The sequence below is a fragment of the Bufo gargarizans genome, chromosome 9 (assembly GCF_014858855.1).
Source record: "Bufo gargarizans isolate SCDJY-AF-19 chromosome 9, ASM1485885v1, whole genome shotgun sequence".
Taxonomy (NCBI): domain Eukaryota; kingdom Metazoa; phylum Chordata; class Amphibia; order Anura; family Bufonidae; genus Bufo; species Bufo gargarizans.
In genome coordinates this window covers 7,001,504-7,021,352 of record NC_058088.1, presented here as the reverse complement: position 1 = coordinate 7,021,352, position 19,849 = coordinate 7,001,504, and positions in this window count along the sequence as shown.

Genomic DNA, 19,849 nt, shown 5'->3' with positions numbered 1-19,849 from the left:
CTAGATAGACTATTCCACTCTTCTCCGTGGTATGGGAAAGTCAACAACAGGTGAAGCTTACCTCCTCTACCACCCTAGGTTACGAAGAGGTGCAACAAAATAAGCTAAAAGCCCCAAAGACAGGGTGTGTTTAGGCTGGAAGACCATGGGAGACATTGTTGGGACAGTGTGGGTTGTGTGTGCACTCGGCCAGAGTTGGGGTGTCCAGCAGATGGTGGGAGTCTGAATGCCCTGAGGCCTACTGTGAGACCTGTCCAACCAAGTCTAGGGCTTAAAAGGGGCTGCCTCATCAGAATGGGCCATATCAGATTGGTGGGAATCAGACTCTTGGCACCTCCGACGATCAGCTGTTGGAAGGGGCTGTAACGTCACATCCATGAGTCACATGGCCTTTATGCAGCTCAGTTCCATTCAAGTAAATGAGATGGAGCTGCAATATCAAGAACAGCCACTATATAATGTACGGCGCTGTACTGGGTATACTATGAAGAGATTGCACCAACCGTCTTCTTTCGAACAGCTGATCGGAGGGGAAATTGAAAGTCAAGCCTTCGACAATCGAATATTGTTGACCTACCCTGAAACTAGGACATTAATATTTTATTCCCTGAGAACTCCTTTAAGAGAAGTTTCAAGTCTTGCATTTTGCTCTTCAAGCAGAAGAGAACCTGTGTGGAAGTTATCACTGTATTCAGAATCAAGGTTTTCCAGGACTCCTATACACCTATCCCCAGGACAGGTCACCAATGTCTTATCGGTGGGGATCTGACCGCCAGCACTACCACCGATCAGCTGTTTGAAGAGGCCGTCGGTCTCGTTGAGCTCTGCGGCCTCTTCACAGCATGCCGGACACAGCACCACACATTGGATAGTGGCTGTGCTTGGTATTGCAGCTCTATTCACATGAATGGGTCTGAGCTGTGCGTAGGCCATGTGACCGGTGAACGTGCTGTCACTAGAGTAAGAAGAGGCTGCAGTGCTCACCGGCCTCTTCAAGTAGCTGATTGGTGGAGGTCCCGGGAGTTGGATCCCCCCATTGATCATATATTAATGACCTATCATGAATATATGAATTCTGAAAACCCCCTTTAAAGCAGTGGTACCCTTTTTCTCAAAAGGACTGTGTTAGGGTTAGGTTCACATCTCTGTTTAAAGTGTAACTATCATTCTTTTTTTTTTTTTCTTTTTTTTGTGTGTAATGTATAGGGGCAGTGATACTAACCATTTTTGTAATATACTTTAATTACTGAAATTGTACATTTCTATTAGAAAAATACCCCTAAAGTGGCCCATTTTGAGCCTTAGCAACGCTCCTCTGTCTTCTGTTTACATAACATGGTCAGTGTTGAGCAATTCTCCAATGTTATGTAAACAGAAGACAGAGGAGCGTTGCTAAGGCTCAAAATGGGCCACTTTAGGGGTATTTTTCTAATAGAAACGTACAATTTCAGTAATTAAAGTATATTACAAAAATGGTCAGTATCACTGCCCCTATACATTACACAAATAAAAAAAAGAATGATAGTTACACTTTTACTGATCCATCCTGCTGTTTCAGCCGAGAACAGACTGCTGGAGTTCACCGGATCCGGCCTCGCCAGATAGACTCCATTGACTATAATGGGATCCGGCACGGAAACGTCCTCTTTCCGGTGAAACACTAGAAAGCAACCAGACAAAAAATGTTGCTTTCACAGTTTTTGTCTGGCCAAAAACAAGATCCCCGTCTGCAGTATTATCTGGCTAGGCCAGATCCGGTGAACTCCGGCAGGCATTCTGATCAGTTAAACGGATGTGTGAACCTACCAATAGCTACTGTGTGGGTCTAGGGAACATACTCCTATGGGTGCAGTCAGTGTATACGCATGGTCTAGGGACCATACTCCTATGGGTGCAGTGTATACGCATGGTCTAGGGACCATACTCCTATGGGTGCAGAGTATACGCATGGTCTAGGGAACATACTCCTATGGGTGCAGTAGTGTATACGCATGGTCTAGGGACCATACTCCTATGGGTGCAGTGTATACGCATGGTCTAGGGACCATACTCCTATGGGTGCAGTGTATACGCATGGTCTAGGGAACATACTCCTATGGGTGCAGTGTATACGCATGGTCTAGGGACCATACTCCTATGGGTGCAGAGTATACGCATGGTCTAGGGAACATACTCCTATGGGTGCAGTAGTGTATACGCATGGTCTAGGGACCATACTCCTATGGGTGCAGTGTATACGCATGGTCTAGGGAACATACTCCTATGGGTGCAGTGTATACGTATGGTCTAGGGACCATACTCCTATGGGTGCAGAGTATACGCATGGTCTAGGGAACACACTCCTATGGGTGCAGTAGTGTATACGCATGGTCTAGGGACCATACTCCTATGGGTGCAGTCTATACGCATGGTCTAGGGAACATACCCCTATGGGTGCAGTGTATACGCATGGTCTAGGGAACATACTCCTATGGGTGCAGTGTATACGCATGGTCTAGGGAACATACTCCTATGGGTGCAGTGTATACGCATGGTCTAGGGAACATACTCCTTTGGGTGCAGTAGTGTATACGCATGGTCTAGGGAACATACTCCTATGGGTGCAGTGTATACGTATGGTCTAGGGAACATACTCCTATGGGTGCAGTGTATACGTATGGTCTAGGGAACATACTCCTATGGGTGCAGTGTATACGTATGGTGCATGCTTGCAGCCAAAGGGGTACATAACAGGTAGTGAGGGCCCATGGCGGTGGAGGGAGCATCCATACAGGGTGACAGGTACAACCCCGCTAGCAGCATATAGATAGGGCAGGCCATGACAGTCGTTTATTAAAGACTCCCAGCGGCACAGTAGGACGGGCAAAAGCCGTCTCCGACTTATATCGGTACCTTATGGTACCTCTCCGACTTATATCGAGGTCACCTACCCCAGTGTATGGACCAACCTTCAACCTTTCAGGGGGAGATTTCTTGCAAGCTAGAGGTGAAAATGCAGATTGAGATCCCATACACATTGCCTGGAAACATTCAAAAGGATCCTGAGGACACATGTGGGAATCCGTCATGGGATATGCCCAGAATCAGAAGGGAAAACCCCCTAAGTCCCTTCCTTCTGACACACGTAATTAGGAGCGCTGCCTGCCTCCCATGCCTGCAGCTCTGCCTCCACCCTCTCCTCGCATCCAGGCAGGAAATCGCTTACTTACAGGAAAAGCTTGGGGTTTCCCTGTGACATTTACACCATGCATTAAATTATATGATAGAAGACGAATTGTACAAGCATCTGTAATGTGGGAACCTTATAATCCGTGGACACAAAGAGGTCCTTCATTCCCAGCGGCCTGGAGATTCCAGATAGCCTCGTTTTATGGCGTTTTTCCTGCCTCATCGGCTGTTATTGTATTTGCCACTTTTGTTCTGAGAATCTAGAGCGTTTAGAGGTTACAGCAGGACATGCTGGGAGTTGTAGTTTTAGCAGAGTTGGAGATCAATGAGTTAGAACTTACTGAACAGTTATGGCCTCTGGAAACTAAAGGATTAAAAAATTATAAGTTTTATAAAAGGTAAAGTTATAAGGGTTTTCTGAGATTTAAACGGGTTATCCAAGACCTATAATGCCCCCCCCCCCCCCCAAATTCCTGGGTTCCTTACACAGATTGTACTTACCTCGCTCCCAGTACCCACATCGCTTCTAGCCGTCGTTGCATCTCCCCATCGCGCCGATGAAAACATCCAGCATCAGGTTTTGGGGCAGCCTCCCTAGCGGCTCGTTCTCGTCGCGGCCCACTATAGGCTGCCCCACAACCCAATCCGGATGTTTTCATCCGCGCAACGGGGAGATGCAACGGCGCTCGAAGCAATGTGGGTACCGGGAGCGAGGTAAGTACAATCTGTGTTAGGGGCCTGAGCATTGGGTGGGGGGGAGCATTATAGGTCTTGGATAACCCCTTTAAATACTGATCACCTGTCCTCAGGATAGGTCATCAGTTAAGTCTCAGACGCCTTTCATTCACTCATCTCTACTTCTACTTTCATAGCCTAGGGGTGGGCCGGGGAGGGGTGCGGTCCGCCCCGGGTGCTCGCTCTCAGGGGGATGCCAGAAGCAATAAGCACTTCCATCAATACAGATGGAAGCGCTCATTACTGGAGCGCTTGCGCCCACATACTGCGGCGAGGCACGGGAGCGCATAGTTCCCTGCCCCGCCGCCGATCACCACCATAGGCTTCAGGCCTAGTAGGCCTGAGGCCTATGAGGTAGTAAAATCCCGACGCAGGCGTGAGTGATGACGTCATCGCGCTTGCCTGTGCTGGGACGCAGCACAGTGAAGTGTGCGCGCCTGAACAGAGGTGAGTATTTAGCTTTTATTTTTATTTATTTTTATTTTATTTTATGTGCCAACTTTGGGGGACATTGGGGGGGGGGGAAGTACATCGGGGGCAGTATGGGGGCAAATTACTATGTGGGGGGAAAATATTATGGTGGGATACTGTGTGGGGGCAAATTATTATGGGAGGGATTACTATGTGGGGGGAAATTACTATATGGTGCAATGTGGGGGAAACTGGGGGGGCAGTGTGGGGGAAATTACTGTATGGGGCAGTGGGGGGGAAACTACTGTATGGGGCAAATAGCTATATGGGGGCAGTGTGGGGAAAATTACCATGCGGGGGCAATGTGGGGGAAATTAATGTATGGGGGCAGTGTGGGGGAAACTACTGTATGGGGGCAGTGTGTGGGAAATTACTGTATGGGGGCAGTGTGAGGGAAACTACTGTATGGGGGCAGTGTGGGGGAAACTACTGTATGGGGGCAGTGTGGGAGAAACTACTGTATGGGGGCAGTGTGTGGGAAATTACTGTATGGGGGCAGTGTGGGGGAAACTACTGTATGGGGGCAGTGTGGGGGAAACTACTGTATGGGGCAGTGTGGGGGAAACTACTGTATGGGGGCAGTGTGGGGGAAACTACTGTGTGGGGTCAGTGTGGGGGAAACTACTGTATGGGGCAAATAGCTATATGGGGGCAGTGTGGGGGAAATTACTATATGGGGCAGTGTAGGGGAAGTTACTGTGTAGGGAAAACTACTGTATGGGGGCAGTGTGGGGGAAACCACTGTATGGGGCAATGTGGGGTAATTTACTGTATGGGGCAATGTGGGGGAATTTACTGTATGGGGCAATGTGGGGGAAATTACTATGTGTGTGGGGGAAATTACTATGGGGTGATTACTATGGGGGCGTTGCTATTGGGAGACACTGTAGGGGCCATTCTATTATTTCTGGGGACACTATACAGGGATTATTACCTGGAGCACAATAGAGGGTGTTATTATTACTGGGGGCACTCTAGGGGTCATTATAACTGCTGTGGACACTATAGCGACATTTGGGGTAATTTATCAAACTGGTGTAAAGTAGAGCTGGCTTAGTTGCCCACAGCAACCAATCAGATTCCACCTTTAATATTTGACAGCTCTTTTAGAAATCCAGTTCTACTTTACACGAGTTTGATAAATGACCCCAATTATGTCTACTGGGGTCACTATTATTTCAGCAGTATAGGACCTGGGGCATTAGGGGGCACAACTGGCACAGTATTGGGGGTGGCAGCAGGATGACATTGTTGGGACACCAGGATGGGGAGGTTGATGGAAAAACTGAGAAACAGAGTGTCTGTTACAAACGCTGTAGAGACGAGATGCGGCTGAAAGAATTTGTCATGGCGGTCTAATGGAGGAGAAGAGGAAAGAGAAGGTCTACATGACAAGAGATGTCCCTGGATGTAAGAGGTATGTGGGGGAGGGGGGTGCCAGAGAAAGGACCCGCGCCGGGTGCCAAACACCCTAGGCACACTATTGCTTGCCGCAAAAGTTCAGGTTTGAGTTTGGTGTTCGGGCATTTAACCACTTCAGCCCCGCTAGCTGAAACCCCCTTCATGACCAGAGCACTTTTTACACTTCGGCACTACACTCCTTTCACCGTTTATCGCTCGGTCATGCAACTTACCACCCAAATGAATTTTACCTCCTTTTCTTCTCACTAATAGAGCTTTCATTGGGTGGTATTTTATTGCTGCTGACATTTTTACTTTTTTTGTTATTAATCGAAATGTAACGATTTTTTTGCAAAAAAATGACATTTTTCACTTTCAGCTGTAAAATTTTGCAAAAAAAAGACATCCATATATAAATTTTTCGCTAACTTTTTATAGTTCTACATGTCTTTGATTAAAAAAAAATGTTTGGGCAAAAAAAAAAAAATGGTTTGGGTAAAAGTTATAGCGTTTACAAACTATGGTACAAAAATGTGAATTTCCGCTTTTTGAAGCAGCTCTGACTTTGAGCACCTGTCATGTTTCCTGAGGTTCTACAATGCCCAGACAGTAGAAAAACCCCACAAATGACCCCATTTCGGAAAGTAGACACCCTAAGGTATTCGCTGAGGGGCATAGTGAGTTCATAGAACTTTTTATTTTTTGTCACAAGTTAGCGGAAAATGATGATGATTTTTTATTTTTATTTTTTTCTTACAAAGTCTCATATTCCACTAACTTGCGACAAAAAATAAAAAATTCTAGGAACTCGCCATGCCCCTCACGGAATACCTTGGGGTGTCTTCTTTCCAAAATGGGGTCACTTGTGGCGTAGTTATACTGCCCTGGCAATTTAGGGGCCCAAATGTGTGAGAAGTACCTTGCAATCGAAATGTGTAAACAATGACCAGTGAAATCCGAAAGGTGCACTTTGGAATGTGTGCCCCTTTGCCCACCTTGGCTGCAAATAAGTGTCACACATCTGGTATCGCCGTACTCAGGAGAAGTTGGGGAACGTGTTTTGGGGTGTCATTTTACATATACCCATGCTGGGTGAGAGAAATATCTTGGCAAAAGAAAACTTTTCCCATTTTTTTATACAAAGTTGGCATTTGACCAAGATATTTTTCTCACCCAGCATGGGTATATGTAAAATGACACCCCAAAACACATTCCCCAACTTCTCCTGAGTACGGCGATACCACATGTGTGACACTTTTTTGCAGCCTAGATGCGCAAAGGGGCCCAAATTCCTTTTAGGAGGGCATTTTTAGACATTTGGATCCCAGACTTCTTCTCACACTTTCGGGCCCCTAAAAAGACAGGGCAGTATAAATACCCCACATGTGACCCCACTTTGGAAAGAAGACACCCCAAGGTATTCAATGAGGGGCCTGGCGAGTTCCTAGAAATTTTTTTTTTTTTGCATAAGTTAGCGGATATTGATTTTTTTTTGTTTTTTTCTCACAAAGTCTCACTTTCCGCTAACTTAGGACAAAAATTTCAATCTTTCATGGACTCAATATGCCCCTCACGGAATACCTTGGGGTGTCTTCTTTCCAAAATGGGGTCACATGTGGGGTATTTATACTGCCCTGGCTTTTTAGGGGCCCTAAAGCGTGAGAAGAAGTCTGGAATATAAATGTCTAAAAATGTTTACACATTTGGATTCCGTGAGGGGTATGGTGCGTCCATGTGAGATTTTATTTTTTGACACAAGTTAGTGGAATATGAGACTTAGTAAGAAAAAACAAAAACAAAAACAAACAAAAAATTTCCGCTAACTTGGGCCAAAAAAATGTCTGAATGGAGCCTTACAGGGGGTGATCAATGACAGGGGGGTGATCAATGACAGGGGGGTGATCAATGACAGGGGGGTGATCACCCATATAGACTCCCTGATCACCCCCCTGTCATTGATCACCCCCCTGGTAAGGCTCCATTCAGACGTCCGTATAATTTTTACGGATCCATGGATACATGGATCGGATCCACAAAACACATGCGGACGTCTGAATGGAGCCTTACAGAGGGGTTATCAATGACAGGGGGTGATCAGGGTGATCACCCCCCTGTCACTGATCACCCCCCCTGTAAGGCTCCATTCAGACGTCCGCATGATTTTTACGGATCCATGGATACATGGATCGGATCCACAAAACACATGCGGACGTCTGAATGGAGCCTTACAGGGGGGTTATCAATGACAGGGGGTGATCAGGATGATCACCCCCCTGTCACTGATCACCCCCCCTGTAAGGCTCCATTCAGATGTCCGCATGATTTTTACGGATCCGTGGATACATGGATCGGATCCACAAAACACATGCGGACGTCTGAATGGAGCCTTACAGGGGGGTGATCAATGACAGGGGGTGATCAATGACAGGGGGGTGATCAGGGAGTGTATATGGGTGATCACCCGCCTGTCATTGATCACCCCCCTGTAAGGCTCCATTCAGACGTCCGCATGTGTTTTGCGGATCCAATCCATGTATCCATGGATCCGTAAAAATCATGCGGACGTCTGAATGGAGCCTGACAGGGGGGTGATCAATGACAGGGGGGTGATCAATGACAGGGGGTGATCAGGGAGTTTATATGGGGTGATTATGGGTGATCAGGGGTTCATTCAGATGTCCGCATGATTTTTACGGATCCATGGATACATGGATCGGATCCACAAAACACATGCGGACGTCTGAATGGAGCCTTACAGGGGGGTGATCAATGACAGGGGGTGATCAATGACAGGGGGTAATCAGGGAGTGTATATGGGTGATCACCCCCTTGTCATTGATCACCCCCCTGTAAGGCTCCATTCAGACGTCCGTATGCGTTTTGCGGATCCGATCCATGTATCCGTGGATCCGTAAAAATCATACGGACGTCTGAACGGAGCCTGACAGGGGGGTGATCAATGACAGGGGGGTGATCAATGACAGGGGGGTGATCAGGGAGTTTATATGGGGTGATTATGGGTGATCAGGGGTTCATAAAGGGTTAATAAGTGACGGGGGGGGGGTGTAGTGTAGTGTAGCGTTTGGTGCGACTTTACTGACCTACCTGTGTCCTCTGGTGGTCGATCCTAACAAAAGGGACCACCAGAGGACCAGGTAGGAGGTATATTAGACGCTGTTATGCCAGCGAGCGATCGCCGCTGGCAGGCTGGAGATCCACTCGCTTACCTTCCGTTCCTGTGAGCGCGCGCGCCTGTGTGCGCGCGTTCACAGGAAATCTCGCGTCTCGCGAGATGACGCGTATATGCGTCCAGGAGGAGTAAAGCAACCACCTCCCGGACGCATATCTGCGTACAGCGGTCGGGAGGTGGTTAATAAAGCTTGTTGAAAGGCTGCAGGGCAGCCAATCAACAAGATTTTAAGCTGTGGGCACTTAGAAGCCGTCACAGCCATGCCTAGTAATGGCATGCCTATGATTGGCCGGTGCATCATGTGACCCAGCCTATATATAAGCTGGATCACGTGAAGCACCTCCCATCAGCTCTCAGTAGTGACGGGACAGGAAGCGAGGGAGAGAGTTAAGAATCTTATCTGGCTATTTATTCTGTGGGTGACCTATAGCGATTTTTTTGTGCACCAGTTTTGCACCCCTGACACAGAAATATAATAATTAATCTGGCTGGGGGCGGAGCTAGCCGCGTCAGGAAATGGCTGCTTGACCCGAGAGCTCCTCACAGCAGCACTCTGATTATAGCTATTTAACGGGTTTCCACCCTGCTTTATTATGGGAAAACTCAATAAAGACAAGACCAAGGAGTCCCAGATGACGCCTAAACAAGCCAGAGGCCAATCTGACCTGGACAAATACTTAAAAAAGAAGATGTCTTCGCCGGCTGCAAGGTCCAAAATGGCGCAGGATTCCGCCGCCGCTATGACTTTTACAGAAGACTCCGACGACGAGGGCTCCTGCGCAATGTCTGAGACACACAGTGAACGAGGCTCGATACCCATCACCAGAGCCTTCCTCAAGGAGTCTCTAGCCCTCGCTTTTGAACCGGTTCTGAAAGAACTCTCCGCCATCAAAACGGAGATTAAGCAAACGGGGCATAGAGTGGCAGCCTTAGAAGATTCTCAGGCCGCCCTAACGAAACACAGTCGGACGCTGCAATACAAAGTTGAAGAGATCCGCGATCAAATGAATACAACTTACCTGCACCTAGAAGATCAGGAAAATAGAAGCCGTAGAAAGAATGTCCGCATCAGAGGTGTACCCGAAAGTGTACAGAGGGACGACATCCCAGCTACGGTCAGTGAAATTTTCTCCTCTCTGCTTGGCCAAGAAAGAGCAGAAAAGGTAGTTATAGAGAGAGCCCATAGAGCCCTTAGGCCCAAACCATCTCCAGACGCACCGCCACGTGATATTATTTGTGGCTTGCTTAGCTTTGTTGATACGGCCGCCATCTTAACTGCCGCCAGACACAGGGGCGAAATATTACTTGAAGGCTCTAGAATACAACTATATCAAGATCTTGCAGCAAGCACCTTAGCAAAGAGGAGACAACTCAAGCCGCTGACAGATCTACTTAGAGAGAGAAGACACCCTCTGCGTTGGCTCTTTCCATTCGGACTCAGCGCTACTATAAACGGGAAGCAGATCACCGTCTGAAACCCAGAAGACCTTACTAAAATGTGGGACGCTCTGCAGATTGAACCCCTTGATATCGCCTCCTAGCTACCCTTGCCAGGCGAAAATGAAGCTGCCAACCCTTCCTGCAACAGAAGATTGGAGAGTCGCTAAGAAGTTCAAATCGCGCGGAAGCGAAGAAACGACAGGCGGAACTCCAGGACACTTGAAAAATGCTTTAGCTCCTTATCTTATCTTATTTTCTACCCCCCTCTGGAGGCCCATCGCCGATAACCTGGTATCGGTCCTAGCCCCAATATTAGTATTGTGGCTCTTTCATATTATACAAGTTTATTGCTGTAACACCATGACCCTTAGCAGCACCACTGCCTCTTTAACCCTTACCTTTCTCCTCCCAAATTATACCGCTCTTCTTATGATAAAATAGGAGATTGGTGGGTCTGCTTCTCCTTTTCTCCAAATTTCAAGTACCAGTGGAGTACAGTCTCTCTGACTTCGGACTGTTTATTTATTCTAAATCCACTTGGTTTGAAGAGGCAGGGGTGATGTAAAGCTTCTCCTTATTTCCTCAGGAAAATACTCATGGTGTTATATGCTAATGTTCCACAGGTTTTGTTTATTACCTCCTTATGTAATACATCCCATGGCATGATAGTATTGAGAGGATTTAGGTCCTAATGGATTCTCTCAGTTGTCATCTAAGTGGGAATCCATAGTCCTAATAATATGCCAGTGCTGTGGAGCTTTCACAGGCTTTGTGTACCTCACAGTATGACCCTCCCTTACTCTAATACTCTTATACTCATTCCTATCTTTACCCTTACTATTTCTCCTAATTTTCCTTCTACCACCTTCCCTTACGCTACTCTACCCCCTTCCTAACTATTCACTTATTATACTAACCTCCCTTGTAGGAGGACTCAACTTTGTTGTTTATAATTGAGTACTAACATGCTCAATTTTGTTCTTTTCTACCTTGTACATAGTTTTTCAAGATGGGTACTATTTCCGGTAACATTTGACTCTCTGGGATGCAACTTCTGGTGCTGCTACTTAACCATTCACACCTTATGGATTCCTTGAAGGTAACATCATTAAACGTAAATGGGCTTAATGTTCCCCAAAAAAGAAGTCAGGTCTTCCAAATGCTGAGGAGAGAGAGGGCAGACCTACTGTTCTTGCAGGAAACACACTTTAGGCATAACCGTATCCCAACCCTCTTCTCCAAACAATATACAAAGTGGTTCCATAGTTCTCACTCTTCAGCCTCTAGAGGGGTGTCTATTGGAATAAGTGCCAATATCCCCATCCAAATTCAAGCGCAGTACATTGATCCGGAGAGTAGATTCTTGTTTCTGAAGGGTACGCTCTTTGGCAACAAGCTGACCTTGGTCAATATATATGCTCCAAATTCTAAACAAATACCCTGGTTGGTTAGAATATTGATCTTAGGTGGAGATCTAAATCTTGCCTTGGATCACTCCATAGATTCCACATCTGGATCCCCCAAATACTCCGCCGCACAACTTCGTAGATTAAGGAGGGCACTTTCAGCTCACCAAATTACGGACGCCTGGAGACTAGCTCATCCTAGTGATAGGGACTACACCTATTTTTCAGCTGTCCATGGATCCTTTCAGCGCTTAGACTACCTATTTATTTCCAACCATATTTTGGAAGGAATTAAGTCCTCAACTATCGGACAGATTACTGTTTCAGATCATGCACCGGTCTCCCTAGAGATTAGGTTGGAGGGCCTTCCTCCTAAAATGTGGTCATGGAGACTTAATGAAACCCTTCCAGAAAAACAAAAAAGACAGACTCAAACTGGAAGAGAAACTTGAAGCTTTCTTTAAAACAAACTGTACTCCCCTTATGGATAAAACCATGATTTGGGAAGCCCATAAAGCGTTCATGAGAGGGGAACTCATATCCTTGGGCACCTGGGTACGTAAACAAAGATCGCTTCAAGTAGACTCCATTTTGACCCAGATTTCCGTCTTGGAAAATATCACTAAAAAAGATCCCTCAGACACCAAATATAAAGATATTCTTAAACTCAGAAGTCAACTGAAGGACATGTTAAACATTAACTCGGTAAAAGCTTTTAGATCAGCTAAATACAAGCTTTACATACATGGAGACAGAGGTTCCAAACTCCTCTCACAGATGATTAACGGTCAAAGAGAAAAAACTTTTATTTCCAGTATTAAGTCGGAAAAAGGACATCAGCTTACTAATACCCCTGCGATAGCAGATGAATTTGCTCAATTCTATTCATCCCTTTACAATTTAGAGTCTAGCAACCCAAGCCATACATTAGCTAAAATAGACACCTTCCTGGAGGCGATTAAGGTCCCAACATTAAATTCTGCTGAAAAAGATATGTTGCTTTCCCCGGTGACGTTGGAAGAGGAATCAGAAGTACTAACAAGTATCCCTTCAGGAAAATGCCCTGGACCAGATGGGTTACCAATAATCTATTATAAGAAGTTTAAGAGTGTCCTTGTCCCACAGCTAGTAGAGTTATGTAATTCCCTACTACACGGAAAAACCCTTCCACCACAATCACTTATCGCCCATATAACAGTCATCCCCAAAAAGGGAAAAGACCCCGCTAAATGCAGCAGCTATAGGCCAATCTCCCTTCTCAATGTAGATGTCAAACTATGGGCCAAACTTTTAAGCCATAGAGTAGGGAAATTGTTACCTAAGCTCATTGGTGAGGAACAAGTGGGATTTGTGAAGGGGCGTGAAGGCAAGCAGAACGTCAGTAGAGTTCTACACGCCATTTATTATGCAAAGCAACACAAAATTCCATTAACACTATTGGGAACTGATGCTGAAAAAGCATTCGATAGGGTTAACTGGGCTTTTATAGAAGGTGCTCTGCGCCATTTTGGTTTCCCACCTATGTTCGTTTCTGCTATTTTTTTACTTTACTCGAAGCCATCTGCTAGAGTCCTTATCAATGGTTCCCTATCAACACCCTTCCAAATTTCCAATGGAACAAGGCAGGGCTGCCCTCTCTCTCCAGCGTTATTCATTCTGACTCTTGAATTGCTGCTATGCAAACTGAGAGCCTCAGCAGCTATTACAGGCCTTCAAGTGAAGGGGAGGACTCATTCCTTGGCAGCCTTTGCGGACGATCTGCTTCTTTTTATTACGAATCCAGAGGTTGCAATCCCAGAGGTGATCAAAATCTTATCAAACTTTGGAGAAGTCTCCAATTTCAAGGTCAACTATGACAAATCTGAAATTCTTAATATATCAGCCCCAGAGCACTAGTTGTTGAAAATCAAGAAAGACACTTCCTTTCAATGGCCAAAAGAAGCCATAAAACATTTAGGGATCATGATTCCAGCGAACCCTTTACATTTATTTAGGCTTAATTATGTCCCTCTATTTGGTAAAATTAAGACCTTTTTGACCTCAATTAAACTTCCCTTCCTTTCATGGTTGGGTAGGAAAAATCTACTCTCCACCTACGTTCTGCCCCAGATCCTCTATACTTTGAGATGCCTACCTATTCCATTGGCAAAAGTATTTCACTGACTTCCGTGTCTTATTTAGCAATTTTCTTTGGTCCAACAAAAAAACACGCCTAGCATACCCTTTACTTATTAGGAAGATTAATAGAGGGGGGCTATCCCTGCCCGACTTAAAGACCTACCTCCATGCCATACAATTGGAAAGATGGATTGAACTATCTAGATCCCATAACAGTTCTCTACATGTTGAGTTGGAAAAAGCCCTGTTGGGAGAAAATGCTCTCCACAACTTATGGGTTCTCCCCCCCACCAAAAAGAAGAAAAATCCTCTTAGTGCCTTAACACGCTGTCTGTTCCAATTCTGCAGCAGAACCGAGTCCCTGTCAATGTCCACTAATAAATTATCCCCCATAGCCCCTCTATCTGTTCTCCCATACTATCTCAATAAAGGAGGGAGAGATTTCCATAGAGCTTCTGAGAGGGTGCATTATCTTGTGTGGGGGCACTGAGAGGGGGCGTTATCCTGTGTGGGGGGCACTGAGAGGGGGCGTTATCCTGTGTGGGGGCATTATCTTGTGTGGGGGGCACTGAGAGGGGGCGTAATCCTGTGTGGGGGCACTGAGAGGGGGCATTATCTTGTGTGGGGGGCACTGAGAGGGGGCATTATCCTGTGTGGGGGGCACTGAGAGGGGGCGTAATCCTGTGTGGGGGCACTGAGAGGGGCCATTATCTTGTGTGGGGGGCACTGAGAGGGGATGTAATCCTGTGTGGGGGCACTGAGAGGGGCCATTATCTTGTGTGGGGGGCACTGAGAGGGGGCATTATCTTGTGTGGGGGGCACTGAGAGGGGGTGTAATCCTGTGTGGGGGCACTGAGAGGGGCCATTATCTTGTGTGGGGGGCACTGAGAGGGGGGCATTATCTTGTGTGGGGGGCACTAAGAGGGGGCATTATCCTGTGTGGGGGGCACAGAGAGGGGGCGTTATCCTGTGTGTGGGGCACTGAGAGGGGGCGTTATCCTGTGTGGGGGGCACTGAGAGGGGGGCATTATCTTGTGTGGGGGGCACTGAGAGGGGGCGTTATCCTGTGTGTGGGGCACTAAGAGGGGGCGTTATCCAGTGTGAGGGGCACTAAGAGGGGGCGTTATCCTGTGTGTGGGGCGTGCACCTTTTCTCACAACTAAGATATATAAAATCGTCCATAGCAACCAAAATATGGGGAATGAAGAGGAGTGGCTGCCAACAACCAATCAAATCAGGGCTTTGACAGATCATTGCTTCTAATTGTAGCCAATTAAATCACTGCAGCCACGGCAACCAATTGAAGCACTGCTTTTATTCTCTAGAAGGGCGGCAAGAGCAGCCAATCATATCACTCTTTAGAGAAGCGGTCAGTAGCAGCCAATCACGTGAAAGCTTGAATAGAAGAACTGACAGCTTATGTAGAAGGCCAACCAATGGAATCCCTGCGCTGCTTATAGCAGCCAATCAGATCACTGCTTTAAACTGTACTAAGGCGGCCACAGCAACCAATGAGATCAGTTTTTGGAGCTGAGGTTAACCAATCACATGAAGGTTTTAATATGAGAGCAGCGAGCTCACTGGTTGCTAGGGGCAACAGCTCCGTTGACTGCTTGCGCCGGTTTTCCGTCACGGAGAAACCTTTGTCGTCCGTCATTTCGCACCTTATGACCAGATAATGGAGGCCCAGTTCACATTACAGCGGCACCAGCCCACGGCCTGACGAGGAGTGGCCATGCTGGGAGTTGTAGTACGACGCGCCCCCGTGACGACGAGCGAACCCCCCAGACCCGGCTGTGAAGGAGGATGAGGTGACTGTCAGTCCGGGCTCTTCAGAGAGTGGGGGCGGTGCGGCCTGGAGCCGCCGGTTCTCAGCTCCCTCCCTGCTTCTCCGCCGCCGCCAGTGACGTGAGGTGAGGAGGAGAAGGCCGCGCCCGCTCCCCTCGCTCATTGGCCGAGGCCCCCGCAGCCCCCTGATCCGTAGACCCGAGACCCCGGCGGAGAGAGGACGCCCGGACCCTGGCAGGTAACCGGAGGGATCGGAGGAGGACAGGCCGCGGCCCGGGGACGCCAGCTCCTCCATTTACAGGCCGTCCTTGTCCGTGGAGGCCCGGGCTGAGGTGGGGGGTCCTGGCTGAATGACCCCAGGCCCTCCTGAGGAGACCCCCAGATGTACGGGCCGCTCATCCAGAGCTTCTTTCTGACTATAAAATTTCTGATCTGGTTAAAACCACTAACCTCTCAGAATTCCTAAAGGAAGTCTATACTAGTATACCTAAGTCCTTGAGTTCCAGGCTAGTTGAGTTAGATCTGGAACTCAGTTGCAAAAAATACAGGAAGTTATGCACAAACCCTCATAATGACCCCACTTGGCTTGAGAATTATACCTTGCTACCGAACTGCCCACCCAAAATCCTTTCCAAACTATATTCCCAACTCTAATTAGATTCCTCAGGTGGGAAACCCCTTTACTTGAGATCATGGGAAAAAGAACTGCAGATCTCTCTATCAGATGAAGAGGTTAAAACCATATTTAAACACTCGAGATGGGTTCTCGAGATGCATCCGCATACAGGAAAACTCCTTTAAAATTTTATCTAGATGGTATAAAACTCCAGACTTCTTGTACAGGGCCAATCTGTCCCCCTCAGATAAGTGTTGGCGTTGTCAAGAGGAACGAGGTTCCATCACACATATTTGGTGGTCCTGCAAAAATATTTCTAACTTTTGGTCAGAAGTGGAACTTATCATTAACAAAGTCTGCAGCTCTAAAATTTCACTGAAACCAGCTCTGGTACTTTTATGGTTGCCGCAGTGTAGTTTCAAACCTTCCCTTAATAACCTAATCACACATATGATCACGGCTGCCAAATGTATTATTCCCACCAAATGGAAAAGCCCTGAACCACCTACCATTAAAGAATGGCTAGAGAAGATACTTTAAATTTGCCTTATGGAAGAATTGGTGGGATGGGAAAAAGGCAATAGAAAAGCCTACTTGAAAATTTGGCAACCATGGTTGGACTTTTATAGGTCTCACGTTTAAATCAAACCCTCTCCTTCTCCTCCCCCCACCCTGAATAAACACATCTTCCTATCTTCATTAACTTAGCTACTAAGGTGGCCTCCTTAGTCTTAATATTAAGTGGAACTCCTACATAGCACCCCATTTGTAATACGTTTAATGCCGTATTATAAACCACTCTTGCTCCATTAACCATGCCCGAATGTGCTAATGGTTATTTGCTTCTCTTATCTACCTACTTCTATGCAGTATGAGATTGCTACCATGCTATACATTCTTAACCTGGATTTACCCATCTGTTTTGTTACTTATATGTTCCCTGTTCTATATGTTGGACAGTGCGGGTGTTTTAGACAAGATAAGCCATGGGGGATTTTTATCGTACACCAGTTTATGTGATCATATATCAATACACAACTAACTTCCTGCATATAAAGCTTTGTTTTAACTGCCACTTTATACTGCCTGTACTAGTGACACCTATGTGTCACATTAGTGTTGCATATAAGATGGTTCGACTGGTGATCATCGTCTCAACAGCTGTAAGTCATACCCTTGGGTTTGCTTGCCTTGGATGACTGTACCTGCCTTTGTTTTTTCTGTCTATGTATTTTATTGAAAAGTCATAAATAAAGAATTTAGAACAAAAAAAAAAAATTAATCTGGCTGTTAGATTGGTGGGTGACATATACCCATTTTTGGTGTGAGATACCCTGCACTCTATACGTGACAGGGAAATTAATATAGTTATCTAATAGTTGACAGGCACTCACTCACTCCCTCGGATACATGTGGAGGCAAAAGTATTTATTATACTAAAATGCAATGCAAAATAGATCAAATAGAGTAAAATAAAATGATGAACTTCAAGAGGTAGTCACCTGAAATGGTCTTCCAACAGTCTTGAAGGAGTTTCCAGAAATGCTTAGCACTTGTTGGCCCTTTTGCCTTCACTCTGCGGTCCAGCTCACCCCAAACCATCTCAATTGGGTTCAGGTCCAATGACTGTGGAGGCCGGGTCATCTGGCGCAGCACCCCATCACTCTCCTTCATGGTCAAATAGCCCTTACACAGCCTGGAGGTGTGTTTGGGGTCATTGTCCTGTTGAAAAGTAAATGCTGGTCCAACTAAACACAAACCGGATGGAATAGCATGCCGCTACAAGATGCTGTGGTAGCCATGCTGGTTCAGTATGCCTTCAATTTTGAATAAATCCCCAAGAGTGTCACCAGCAAAGCACCCCCACACCATCACACCTCCTCCTCCATGCTTCACGGTGGGAACCAGGCATGTAGAGTCCATCCGTTCACCTTTTCTGCGTCGCACAAAGACACGGTGGTTGGAACCAAAGATCTCAAATTTGGACTCATCAGACCAAAGCACAGATTTCTACTGGTCTAATGTCCATTCCTTGTGTTCTTTAGCCCAAACAAGTCTCTTCTGCTTGTTGCCTGTCCTTAGCAGTGGTTTTCTAGCAGATATTCTACCATGAAGGACTGATTCACACAGTCTCCTCTTAACAGTTGTTCTAGAGATGTGTCTGCTGCTAGAACTCTGTGTGGCATTGACCTGGTCTCTAATCTGAGCTGCTGTTAACCTGCGATTTCTGAGGCTGGTGACTCGGAGGAACTTATCCTCCGCAGCAGAGGTGACTCTTGGTCTTGCTTTCCTGGGGCGGTCCGCACGTGAGCCAGTTTCTTTGTAGCGCTTGATGGTTTTTGTGACTGCACTTGGGGACACTTTCAAAGTTTTCCCAATTTTTTCGGACTGACTGACCTTCATTTCTTAAAGTAATGATGGCCACTCGTTTTTCTTTACTTAGCTGCTTTTTTCTTGCCATAATACAAATTCTAACAGTCTATTCAGTAGGACTATCAGCTGCGTATCCACCTGACTTCTCCACAACGCAACTGATGGTCCCAACCCCATTTATAAGGCAAGAAATCCCACTTATTAAACCTGACAGGGCACACCTGTGAAGTGAAGACCATTTCTTTTTTTTTTTTTTTTTAATTAGTCTTTATTTGAATTTCACACAAGGAACAGATCCATAAAAAAATAAGCAAAGATCAACCATTCACAATTAATGACTACAGTTCCTTTTCCTTTCCCTTCCTTCTCCCGTTTCCCACCCTCCTCCCCCCCCCCCCTCCCTCCACGTGGGGACGTGAGGAAAAAAAAAAAAAAAAAAAAAAAAAAAAACATCCTCCAACACTAAAGTAACCAATTTTTCCAGACCTGGTCGAGATTTAGCAACCTTTTTATGTGATTCTCCATCACTCGTTCTTCTTTAATTAAATTGTCTATCATTTTTCTCCACTGTCCCACTGTCGGTAAATCTACTTTTATCCATTGCCTGAGTATGAGCAATCTGGCCTGGAATGCGGTGGCCACTCGTTTTTCTTTACTTAGCTGCTTTTTTCTTGCCATAATACAAATTCTAACAGTCTATTCAGTAGGACTATCAGCTGTGTATCCACCTGACTTCTCCACAACGCAACTGATGGTCCCAACCCCATTTATAAGGCAAGAAATCCCACTTATTAAACCTGACAGGGCACACCTGTGAAGTGAAAACCATTTCAGGTGACTACCTCTTGAAGCTCATCAAGAGAATGCCAAGAGTGTGCAAAGCAGTAATCAAAGCAAAAGGTGGCTACTTTGAAGAACCTAGAATATGACATATTTTCAGTTGTTTCACACTTTTTTGTTATGTATATAATTCCACATGTGTCAATTCATAGTTTTGATGCCTTCAGTGTGAATCTACAATTTTCATAGTCATGAAAATAAAGAAAACTCTTTGAATGAGAAGGTGTGTCCAAACTTTTGGTCTGTACTGTACATGCGTGTTCACATAGAGGTTAGGAAAACGCACGGTGGTTCATCATTTCA